Here is a 12,356-nt window from a genome sequence, read left to right as displayed (position 1 = left end):
TGTAGTAGGATTTGAAATCAGGGAGTGAGATACCTCCTACCGTTCTTCTATTCTTAAGGAGTGCTTTGCTTATTCGGGGCTTTTTTCCATTCCATATGAAATTGGAGATGGAGGCAAGAATTTTGAAGCTCAATCTCACCCTACCCAGCTTTTTCCATCATTATTGTTGTTGTTATTGTTATTGTGTTATATGCCATTAAGTTGGAACCAAACAATAGCTGGCCCTCCAGTAGGTTTTCAGAGGCAGTAATTGCATAGGAGAAGGGTGTCCATCCTTCTCCCACAGAGCAGCTGGTGGATTCAAACCACATGCCTTCAAGATTAAAGTACAGATTCTTACTACTAGGTCACCAGAGCTCCCTAACTAGGGGAAGAGGAGAGAGAAACTTTTCATTCTCAAAAGTGAAGATACATTTACAGCTCCTCCTCAGTATGTACAGGCACCTCATTTTCAGGAACCTTGACAGCAGTCCTCTAACTCCTTGACCAGTCCAGGAGTACTCCACCCTGCACTTCAATTCCCCCATCCCCAACCCTACCCAGCTATTTCCATTCTGAGATCTCACGGTTCCCATTAGAAGGAGCTTTGTTTCAGCTTTTATTCATAGTACAAGAAGTTGCCAGTTTCTATTGTGCATTTCCCTGACTGGAGCTTACTGCTACCTCTCAGGACTGACCACCTGGAGCACTGGGTAGCTTTCCTGAAATTACCATCCATGTGTTCTCATTTTACCTTTTCAAGTCACAAGAACAAAGCTAATATGAAATCACAGTCATCAAATTTCTATCTTGCTGAAATTATAGTCCTGTTATTCCCTAACTAAATGAGTTCGGACATGTTATTTTCCTTTCCAGAGCCTCAGTTTCTGCATCTATAAAATTGGATCTATGATGTAGGTATGCACAGGGTATTTGAAAGGCATTATATAAGATATATTGGAAAGGAGAGTGGCATCCACTTCCTAAACAACATGCCTCTGGAAACTCTATGAATTTTGAGAAACAACAATATTTATAGAAAGGCTTCAGGTCTTCTGTTCATAGGATCGTTATGAGTCATGCTCAACTTGATTGCAATCAACAACAACAACAATATATAAGATATATGAAAGCACCCAATATAGGCACTGACACATATGCTGGTAAATATAAACTTTGTCTTTAATCCCTATTCCTTACATTCACCTCTGAAACTGCCCAATGTATTCGCTGGAAGCTAGGAATGGAGATATCTAAAGCTCACATTGATCTGGGCAAAACTAGAGCTATAATTACTAAAAGCTGTACTTAAGACCCCATGTTGTTGTTGAGTACTGTTGAGTTGGAACTAACGCAACACATAGCTGACCCTCTACTAGTTTTTCAGAAGCAGTAAATTGCATGGGAGGATACTGCCCTTTTTTGGTTTTTTTCCTTAATTTGTAAAATTTTGTAACTTTTTAACTTTTTCTAATTTATTTATTCATCTTTACACATTTTCTCCTCCCTTTTTCCCCTCTCCCAGTCCACCCTGAAATGCACCCCTTGTTCCAGATTGTTTTCATGCATATAATCAAATAATCCTTTCAGACCGTTTTTCCCCTCATTTTTTTTTCAGAAGAGTTTCTCATTTTTATTGACTGTTCAAAAGCATTTGACTGTGAGTATCATAACAAATTATGGCTGACACTGAGAAGAATGGGAATCCCAGAACACTCACTTGTGCTCATGCGAAACCTATACCCTGACCAAGAGGCTGTCAGGGGGACAAAGCAAGCAAACCAAAGTTTAAAATTAGCAAGTGTGTTTCAGGTTGTACCCTTTCTCTGTTCCTATTTCATCTGTATGCTGAGCAAATTATTAGAAGGTGGACTCTATAAAGAAAAACATGGCATCAGGATTAGAGGAAGACACATCAATATCCTTCTTATGTAGATGACACAACCAGGCTTTCAGAAAGTGAGGAGGACTTGAAGCACTTGCTGAAGAAGGTTAAACAATGCAGCCTTCGGTATGGATTGTATCTCAACATCAGAAAGTCACAATCCTCACCACTGAACCAATAGGCAACATCAAGATAGATGGGGAAAATACTGAGATTGTCAATGACTTCTTACTTGGATCCACAATCAATACACTTGGTACCAGCCCCTCATTTGTTTTAATTCAGTGTTCATTAACTATCCACTCTTTCCCTATTCCTTCCCCAATTCCCCCATTTCTGTTCTATTTTATAACAGCAGTGTTATGCAGTATTTATCCTTTTGTGACTAATATATTTTATTTAGCATAATGTCCTCAAGGTTCCCCATGTTGTGCAATACTTTACTATTTCATTGTTTTTCAATGCAGAGTAATAGTCATTGTGTGGATGTACCATAGTTTTCCTATCCATTCGTTTATTGTTGGGCACTTGGGTTGCTTCCATCTCTTTGCTATTGTGAATAATACAGCAATAAACATGGATGTGCATACATCCGTTTGAGTTGTGGCTCTAGTTTCTTTAAGGTATTTTCCCAGTAGTGAAACTGCTGGGTCAAATGGTATTTCTTTTTCCAACTTTTTAGAAAGTATCTGACTGTCTTCCACAGTGGTTGTACCATTTTACATTCTCCCTAGCCATGAATAAGAGTACAAATCTCTCTACAACCTCGTCAGCTTTTGTTGTTTGCTTACCTGTTGAACTTTGCTATTGTTGCTGGGTGAGATAATATCTCATAGCTGTTTTCATTTGCATCTCTGGAAAGTTAGGGATTTTGAACATTTCTTAATGTGTTTGTTTGCTATCTGAATGTCCTTTTTGGTAAGTATCTATTCATATCCTGTGCCCATTTTGTGATTAGATTGTTCACCTTTTTCTTGTTGAGGTGCTGGAGTATTTCATAAATTTTAGATACAAAGAATAAATGCCTTTGAGTTGTGGTGCTGGAGAAGAGTCTAGAACATACCATGGACTTCCAAAAAAACAAATAGTTCTGTCTTGGAGAGGGTGAAACCAAGTTTCTCCTTGGAGGCTAGGATTTTGAAGCTCCATCTCACATACTTTGGGCACATGGCCAGGAAAGACTGGTCTTTGAGGAAGAATATCATGCTTGGAAGGGTGAAGGGACAGTGCAGGAAAGGAAAACCCCAAATGAGATGGATTGATACAGTGACTGGGGCAATGGAGGTTGGTGTGTCAGAATTAGTTAGACTGGCTCAGGACAGGGTAGGGTGCTGTACTTAGGGTTGCTATGGGTCACAAACAACTTGATGGCACGTAACAACAACACTAACAACAACAGTCCTTTATCAGATATGTCATTGCCAAATAATTTTTCCCATACTGTGTGTTTCCTTCTTAAACTGTTGGAGAAGTTTTTTTGTGAGCATAGGGATTTGATTCTTAGAAGGTCTCATTCATCTATTTTATTCTTTCCCGACTGTAAGTTTTTCATTATGCTTGGAAGACTGTTCATGCTGTGTATTAGAGTTACTAGAGTTCTTCCTAACTTTTCTCTGAATTGTATAGTCTTTGGTTTCACTTCTAGGTCCCTAATCCACCTTGAGTTGGTTTTTTTATATGGTGTGAGGTGTGGATCTTGCTTTCATTTTCTGCAGATGGTTTTCCAATTTTACCAACACCATTTATTATACAGACTGTCCTTTCCCCCACTTTACTGATTCTGTCTCCTTATCAAAGATCAGTTTTCCATAGGTGGATGAGCTGATTTCTGGGTTCTCAATTCTATTCCATTGATATATGTGTCTGTTGCTGTACCAGTACCATGCTGTCTTGACCAGCACAACCATGTAGTATGATTTGCGATCAGGGGGTGTGATGCTTCCTTCCTACCTTGTTTCTCTTTTTCAGTAGTGTTTTGCTTATTCAGGGCCTCTTTCCATCACAGATAAATTGCCTTTTCCATCATTGAAGAATGGAAATAATATCTATCTCTATTGGGATTGCATTGAACTTGTAGGTTGCCTTTGGTACAATTGTAATTTTCACAATATTTAAGACTGCCTACTTTTTTCCCAGAGCTGTTAGTAGATTCAAAATGCATATCTTTGATTTGGCAACACAATTCCTTACCACTAAGCCACCAGAGCTTCCCTATAGCTTACTTTAAAAAACCATCAGAGGGAACATGACTTGTCAAATGCACTTCAGGTGTGAAAATCTACTGCCATTGAAAGAATCTTAACTCATGGTGACCTTATTTATGGGTAAGGAGATTGCCGATCTTTCACCCTGGTAGATTTGAGCCATCAATCTTTCAGTTAACAATGCAACACATGTCAGACTATGCCACATTATAATATAGGTTTTGTTATTGTTATGTGCTGTCGAGTCAACTACAACCCACAGCACCCTATGAACAATGGCTCTGCACCTTGTGTTATCCTGAATCAATCTCACCATTTCTGACACATCTGATCCCACTGCTGTAGTCACTATATTAATCCATTTCATCCAGGTTCTTCCTTTTCTGCATTGACTCTCTACTCATCCAAGCATGATGTTCTTCTCTAAGGAATTATCCCTCCTGTTAACATGCTGAAAGTATGTGAAACAAAACTTCAAAATCCTTGCCTCCAAGGAGTAAGCTGGTTTTACCCTCTCCAGGACAGGCCTATTTATTCTCTTGGCAGTCTATGGTATGTTCAGTATTCTTTTTCAGTACCACAACTCAAAATCCAATTCTTCTTCTGTAATCTTTATTCATTGTACATCTCTCAAATTCACAGCAAATAATTGAGAAGATCATGCCTGGCTCAGGTGCACCTTAGTCTCTAGCCTTACATCATTGCTCTTCAGCACTTTAAAGAAATCTTGAACAGCAAATATTCCCAATGCAACTTGCCTTTTGTTTTCCTGACTGCTGGTGACAAAATTGTGGATCCAAGCAAGATGAAATAAATTATCAACAACCTCAATCCTTTTTCTAGCTATCATGAAACTGCCTATTGCCAGGTGGTGAGGATCTTTGTTTTCTTGATGTTGAGATGCAATTCATATTACAAGCAGAAATCTTTTACTTTCTACAGCAAACACTTTAAGTCCCCCTCAGTTTCTTCAAGCAAAGTTGTGTCATTTGCCTAATGCAGGTTGTTGATGGCTCTTCCTCCAATCCTGATGACACATTCCTCATAAAGTCTGGTCTCCCTTTTGATCTGTTTCTCGTATGGACTGGAAAAATATGGACAAAGGCTATAACCCTGACATATTTCTTTCTGTGATTTTAACCATGCAGTGTTCCCTTGCTCTATTCAGCCAACAGCTTCTTGGTCTAGGTATAGGTTTCATATGAGCACAATCAGATGTTCTTGGATTCCCATTCTTCTCAAAGTTAGTGACAAGTTATGATTCACATAGTCAAATGCCTTTGCATAGTTGATAAAATGCAAGTAGACAGTCTTCTGATATTAGGTATAAAAGCAGACAAGTTGAGAGAGGGAGGAAAATGGAGGTGCAGGTAGAGATTAAGACTTAAGTATTGAGCCAAATCTAAGGGCAAGCAGCCAAGCAAGAGGACCTCCAGCTGACGTCCCATTTCCCATGGCCAGCAGGATCTGGCACCTGCTGCTTTCTAAAGCTGCTGCTCCTAGTTTTCTGAGTTTGCAGTAACTTCCCAAGAGTATCAATAAACATCCCAGTTGTTTGCTGAGTAACTAGATGAGGGTCTCCATACCAAGTGCTGCCCCAGGTTGGCTTTCTGTAGAAATGCACATATCCCACATACACAGCCCTAGGCAAGTTCTTTCCACTATTTACACTGCAGAGGCCTCTGAGGGTGTAGAGGGGTAGCCTTAATATCCACTATCTTGCTCAAGGGTCAGCATCTTACTTTTAGAAAGGGTCTGCTCCTAATAGCCCGAAGAAAAGTGTCCTATATGGAGTGTATTTTGCTTGAGACCTTTATTTTATTCTTATTTTTTAAAAGTCCAAATATGAATTGCCATTTTGGTGTGATGAGTCTTACTTTTAGAAATGTCCTGTTCTAGGGAGCTCTAGTGGCCTAGTCCTGAAGGCACATGATTCAAATCCACCAGATGCTCTGCTGGAGAAGGAGGGACAATCTCCTCCCATGCCTGTAGGATCTGATTCCATAGTACACAACAAGAAAATAAATATAAATAAGTATTTAAAAAAGAAATGTCCCAATCTAACATTAACCCAAATCATGAGGGATCTGGAGATGTTGGGACTAGTATATAACAGTACTCGATAATTCTCTAATTTATGTTTTCTGAGTTTATATATTTCCTTTCCCCCTCTCCCACTACTTGCCATCCCATCCCCATTATCCTCAGGAATATGTCCTTATGGATAAGATTTATCATCTTATAAATAAGATTTATTGAAGGCATCTTATCTCGTCCTGAGCTTACGTGGTTTTTTCCCAAGCTATCTGCTTCCTCCTCCTCAGAATTCATGTGTGAAACTCATTTTGTTCATCCTCTGGTTTCTGTGGAATCTTTTGGTTTAGACACCCACCCAAAGGTCAAAATTCCATTTAATTGGCTTCTGAAGACTTCCTATTCAAGATATCTTATCCCTGTGATTCTGGAATTCTGAATTTTCTAAGATTCTGTAACTCAAATTTTGCTCTGCTAGAATTCTATGAGGCTAAAATTCCACAATTGTGGACTTCTATGAATTAGAAGAGGCTGTGGCACAAGTGGTATCATTGTGAAGTCAGATGGATCTTGGCTGAAAGCAAAGAATACCAGAAAGATATTTATCTGTGTTTTTGTGACTATGCAAAGGCATATGACTGTGTGAATCATAACAAATTATGGCTCACAATGAGACTAGGAATCCCAGTACACTTAATCATGCTCATGTGAAACCTAGACCTAAACCAAGAAGCTGTTGTGTAAACAGAACAAGGAAACACTGTATAGTTTAAAATTAGGAAATATGTGCGGCAGGGTCATATCCTTTCTCCACACCTATTACTTAGTGAATCTGTATACAGGGTACTCTGGGGGCCTAGTGGTAATGAGCTGCATTGCCAACCCAAAAGCCCATGGTTTGAATCTACCAGATGTGCAGTCTCCTCCTGTGTAATTTACTGCCTCTGAAAACCTGCTGCAGGGTTAGCTATGAGTCAGTTCTGACTCAATGGTACCAAATAACATTTAATCTGTATATTGAGCAAATCATTACAGAAGCTGGACTATATGAAGAAGAATGTGGTATCAGGATTGGAGAAAGACTCCTCAACAATCTGTGTTATGGACATGACACAGTCTTGCTTTAAAAAAGTGAAGAGGACTTGAAACCCTGCAGAAGATTAAAGACCACAGCCTTTAATGTGCGCTACATGTCAACATTTCTAAAACAAGAGTCCTCAAGACTCTTCATTACTCAACACCATGATAGATGGAAAAAAGATTTATTAAGTTATCAACTATCTCATTTTACCTGCATCCACCATCAACACCCAGGGTAATAGCAGTCAAAGAATCAGAAGATATATCACACTGAGAAAATTTGCTATGGAGATTTTCTCCAAAATCTGCTCTCCAAAATGTTAAAGAACAATGACGTCAGTTTAAAGACTAAGATGTACCTGATCCAAGCCATGGTTTTCTCAATTACTTTCTAAGCTTCTGAAAGTTGGGCAATGAATATGGATGACAGAAGATGAATCAATGCCTTGAAATACTAAATATTTGATGGACTAATAAAACTGCAGCCTCCAATATGGATTGAGACTCAATGTCAAGAAGACAAAGATTCTCACCACTGGACCAATTGGCAGCATCAGGATGGATGGTGAAGAGATTGAGATTGTTCACAGTTTTAGTTTGCTTGGCTCCACAGTCAACACTCTTGGCACCAGTAGCCAGGTAATTAAAAGGCGCATTGCCATGGGAAAGTCTGCTGTTAGGGACCTCTCCAAAGGACTGAAGAGCAATGGGCAATGGTGTCTCTCTGGAAACTAAGGTGCATCTGATACAGGCCACGGTCTTTGCATCAGAGAGTTGGACAATGACCAAGGAGGATAGAAGGAGAATTGATGCCTTTGAGCTGTGGTGCTGGAGAAGAGTATTGAGAGTATCATGGACTGCTAGGAAAACAAAAAGATTCATCCTGGAAAGGGTTAAACCAGGTGACTCCCTGGAGGCAAGGATTCTGAGGCTCTGTCTGACATACTTTGGACATGTTGTAAGGAGGGACCGGTCCTTGGAGAGGGACATCATGCTTGGTAGGGTGGAGAGATAGCGCAGGAAGGGAAGGCCCTCTATGAGGTGGATTGATTCAGTGACTGGGATAATCGGGATGGGAGTGTCAGAGACAGTGCGATTGGCACAGGACAGAGCAGAGTTTAGGGGCTGTTGTGCATGGGGTCGCTATGAGTCGCAAGCGATTCGACGGCACATAATAAAAGTAACAACAATAAAAGAACAAATAAATTTGTCTTGGAAAAAGTGCAACCAGGATGGTGGCGCTTCATGTCTCATAAATTTCATGCATGTTGTTAGAAGGAGCCAGTCCTTGCAAAACGGCATCTTGCCAGGAAAGGTAGAGTCAGAGAAAGAGAAGATCCTCAACAAGACGGATGGACACGCTTACAGTAGCAATGGACTCAAGCATATCAGAGATTGTGAAGATGGCACAGGATAGGACAAGGTTCAGATCTGTTGCTATGAGGGCTAGACCACTCGATGATATCAAACAACAACATGATTATCGAAATTCATTATGCTTAATGAATTTTGTTGTAGATATAGTTGGCAACAGGCAGGATTTCTTTGAAATAGGTTTTTGTGCTTGTTTTCCAAGAGGATGTCGTTTCAGCTCTTTATCTTCTCTGGATTCCCTGAAGGCAGAGGAAGAAGACTGCTGAATGGAATGATAACATTCTCAACTCTAAAGCTGCAGTGGGTGGAAAAGGGCACAGGATAGCCCAGTTCCAGGTCCACTCCATCTTCTCCTAAACCCCTCTTTTGGACTTCCAATATCTGAGGGTATCAGAAAAAACAAGCTTCTGTTCGGTCTTTACATCAGCTTCCTTTTCTCCTTATCCTGTCGCAGAGTCCAGGGCAAGTTTACTGGGGGATTTGTGGAGCCCAGGCAGGGCAGGGCAAGGCAGGGCAAGGCAATGGAGGGAGCTAGGGCAAGAGAGAAGGGAAATTCCCTTGAGAACCCTTCAACCATCCCCTAAGGAAAGAAATTAAGAGAGGCCGGAAGTGGGGCAGGGTGGGGTAACCAGTGGTGTTGCATTGTGGGGCTAGAGGGAGGTTTCCGGCAATTGACCTATTGGTGACTGGAGACCTCCTGCCTGGCGCCCCTGGAGGCGGGGACACGTTTGGTCTGGCCCCTAACCCCCTAGGGTTGTGTGTTCCGGTGCCTGAGTCAGACGCTCAGGAAAAGCTAGAGGGCGATAGTTGCGAGGACGGTATCAGAGCTTTCAGAACTCCTACCCCGAGGGGACAGTGAAGCCAAGAAAGAGGCCAACAGGACTTTTCAAGGATCACAGTGGATACTGAGGAGGGGCAAAGTTGGGGCTCTTGTCTCCTGCCCAGAGCTGTTCACTCGTTACGCTCAAGGGTCGCAGTGGTATAAAATGTCCCCCAACTGGGAAGTTTGATCGGACTCTAAGCTGGAGGATGGACCCGCCCTAGGTGGCCTTCCGGGTGCTGTCCCTCCCCCAGCCCCTTGGCGCAAACCGAAGCAGCCAAACCCGATTTTCCGGTGGTTGCCAGAGGCCGGCTTAAGCGGGAAGCCCTCCTGGCGTGGCCCCCTCGGGCCACCGTCCTCCTCCCCCATCTTCCTGATGCCTGTACCACCCCCCACCCCACCTCCACCCCCCATGCTCTCTACTTGAGCGGCACCTGCGCCAGCGCTCCCAGTACCTCTAATACTTCCTCTTCGCCCCGTGGGTTGCTAGCTGCAAGATGTGGATAATAAGCACTGCCCGGTTTTCAGCCTCAGTTTCTCATCTAAAAGTGGGGCACAATGGTGTGCCTCCTAGGGGAACTGATAAAGTAGCATGTTGAGTCAGCCGACTTGGACATTGGGCTAGTGCCTTTTTGAGAGTAGGAAGGAAGCGCTACTCTGAAATTTTGCAAGTGTGGTTGTTGGATTGAAAAGTCCAGAAACAGGAGATGTTCCTGCTTCTGGTTTTCTCAGCTTACATCTTAACAGGGGACGCAGAATCATAGACTGAAAGCATCCTCGTAGGCTTAATTCCCATTACAAGTTTTCAGAGCCTTGGCCACAATGCAATGAAGTGCCTATGTGATTTCTGTCTTTCCCATTAACTTCAGGAGGAAGAACTCCCACTGCCTTGTTCACTGCTGTCTCTCCAGAATTTAGCTCACAGCCTGGCTCATAGCAGGATACTCAGTATTTGTGGAATGAATGAATGAATGACAAAACAGAGACTGACTGAGACAGAGCTTCAAATTGAAAAGAAGCAGCCCGAGTCCTAGAGGCTAGAGACCAGCCAGGTTTGCTCACCTAACCCAGGCTCCCACATTGCCTCTGACTTCAAACCCCAGTGTTCTCAGACTCCAGGCTTTAGGTGAATTGTAATCACCACCCAGGGGTCACCTAGACTGGGGTGGTGGGTGCCCTCTAGTTGCAGCTGTCTGAGAGCCTGGAGGGGGAGGACAGTTGAAAACTCCAAAGAGGAGGGGCAGTGTAGAAGCTCGTCATTGCAGATAGAACTAAAAATAGCCAGAAGAGGTGATGTCATCAGGTTCCCAGAGCTCTGCACCCCCTTCACACACACAGACACATACTCACAGATAGACACAGACACAAGCGTGTATATGCATATGCACTCATATAGGGAAGGAAGGCTTCTGGGTCCCAGGGCCAGGGGGGCAGGGAAGTCTGGTGAGTGTGTCTGTGTGTGTTCAGTTTGCATGAGTGGGATTGCATGTGCCTGCATATACATGCCTATGTACATGTGTCTGAACACATGCATGTGTGTATGTATATGATTTGGTGATATGTTTATGGTGCAATTACTTGTGTCATTTAGTGGGGGACATATGTGCAAACCTGCATGCATGTGTATATTTGTTGCATTCCACGTCTATGAGTCCACCTATGTTTACATGTCTGTCTGCATGTATTTGTGGTTTGTCATGTGCTTTCATATGTGTGAACCCTCTTATAAACCTGACGTGAACACCAGGCTGACCACTTTCCAACTATTACTGGATTTAACCCCCAGTTCTCCTATGAGGAGTCACAGGCCCCACCTAGTACTGACTAGCCATGAAGTCAGTGAGTTCTCTGCCTCTATGCCCTCCCCCATGTACTTCTTCCCTTCAAGGTCCAAACTCTGACAAGCTTCCAGTAGATGAACCCAGACACAATTCATTTTACCCTTACAGGCAGCAAAGGGCATTAACCAAGCTCCCTAAACCCTCAGAGGCTAGGTCAAAGATCTCAGGATTCACTCACACCCCTAACTCTCAGTAAGTGAGGCCTGGAACACATACAAACCCTGCACAACACCACACATTAGAGAGTTCCGCACAATGTTCCCAGCCACCAAGACACAATTCTATAAAGACACACCCCACAGAAACCCAGTTACACCCGATGATACTCAGGCGCACACTCAGAAATCCAAGTGGAAAATCCCCAAGCCAGAAAGCTTAGCACCCGCCCCTTTTTCTGAGCTCAACCTCAGTCTTGCCCTGCCCCCAAGAGTTCCAGCTCAGCTGCCAGTTCTAAAAAACAGTGACCTCAGAAAGGGCCCGGGGGCTGAAAGAGGTACACCCTGCTCAAAAGTCAGACTTTCCCTACTCTCTCCTCCTTCAGGCTAGCTCCTAGCCCTCTCCTGACCTTCAGTGCTCTTTTCAGGGATGATGCTTTCTCTGAAAGCCCTGGTGGCTTAGTGGTTTAGAACTTGACTGCTAATAAAAGGTCTGCAGATCATAACCCACTAAATGTGGCAGTCTGTTTCTGTAAAGATGTGCCTATAGCCTTAGGAACACTATGTGGCAGTTCTCAGGATCACCTCCATGGCAGTGAGTTTAGTTTTGGTGGACTCCTTATAATACTCTTTGTGTGTGTGTGTGGTTTCACACATAACATTCTTGTGCACATGCACCAGCAGCTACCTCTACACACCAACCATCAACAGCACATAGAACTTACACCTCATGTGATTAGACCCTGGATCAGTTAGGTTCATCGTGTCACTGATCTGTGCCTCCACCTCCATCCTCAAGACTGTCCTGGCAAATACACCTTGATGTTAAAGGAGACCTTTCTCCTTGTGCAGATCAGAGTGTAAGGCAAGAGAACCCCCTGTATCATAGAATAAACCAAGTACTGAGACCAAAGATAGAGAGATGGTATGTGTTGCTGACCTTGTCTTATCCCTCTACTGTCTAACTGTGATCCCTCCTGCTGT

Source organism: Elephantulus edwardii, unplaced genomic scaffold (genome assembly GCF_000299155.1).
Source record: "Elephantulus edwardii isolate Elephantulus edwardi_28Jun2011 unplaced genomic scaffold, EleEdw1.0 scaffold00243, whole genome shotgun sequence".
Classification (NCBI taxonomy): Eukaryota; Metazoa; Chordata; class Mammalia; order Macroscelidea; family Macroscelididae; genus Elephantulus; species Elephantulus edwardii.
The sequence above is the reverse complement of the archived record's forward strand: the minus strand, read 5'-3'. Positions refer to the sequence as shown.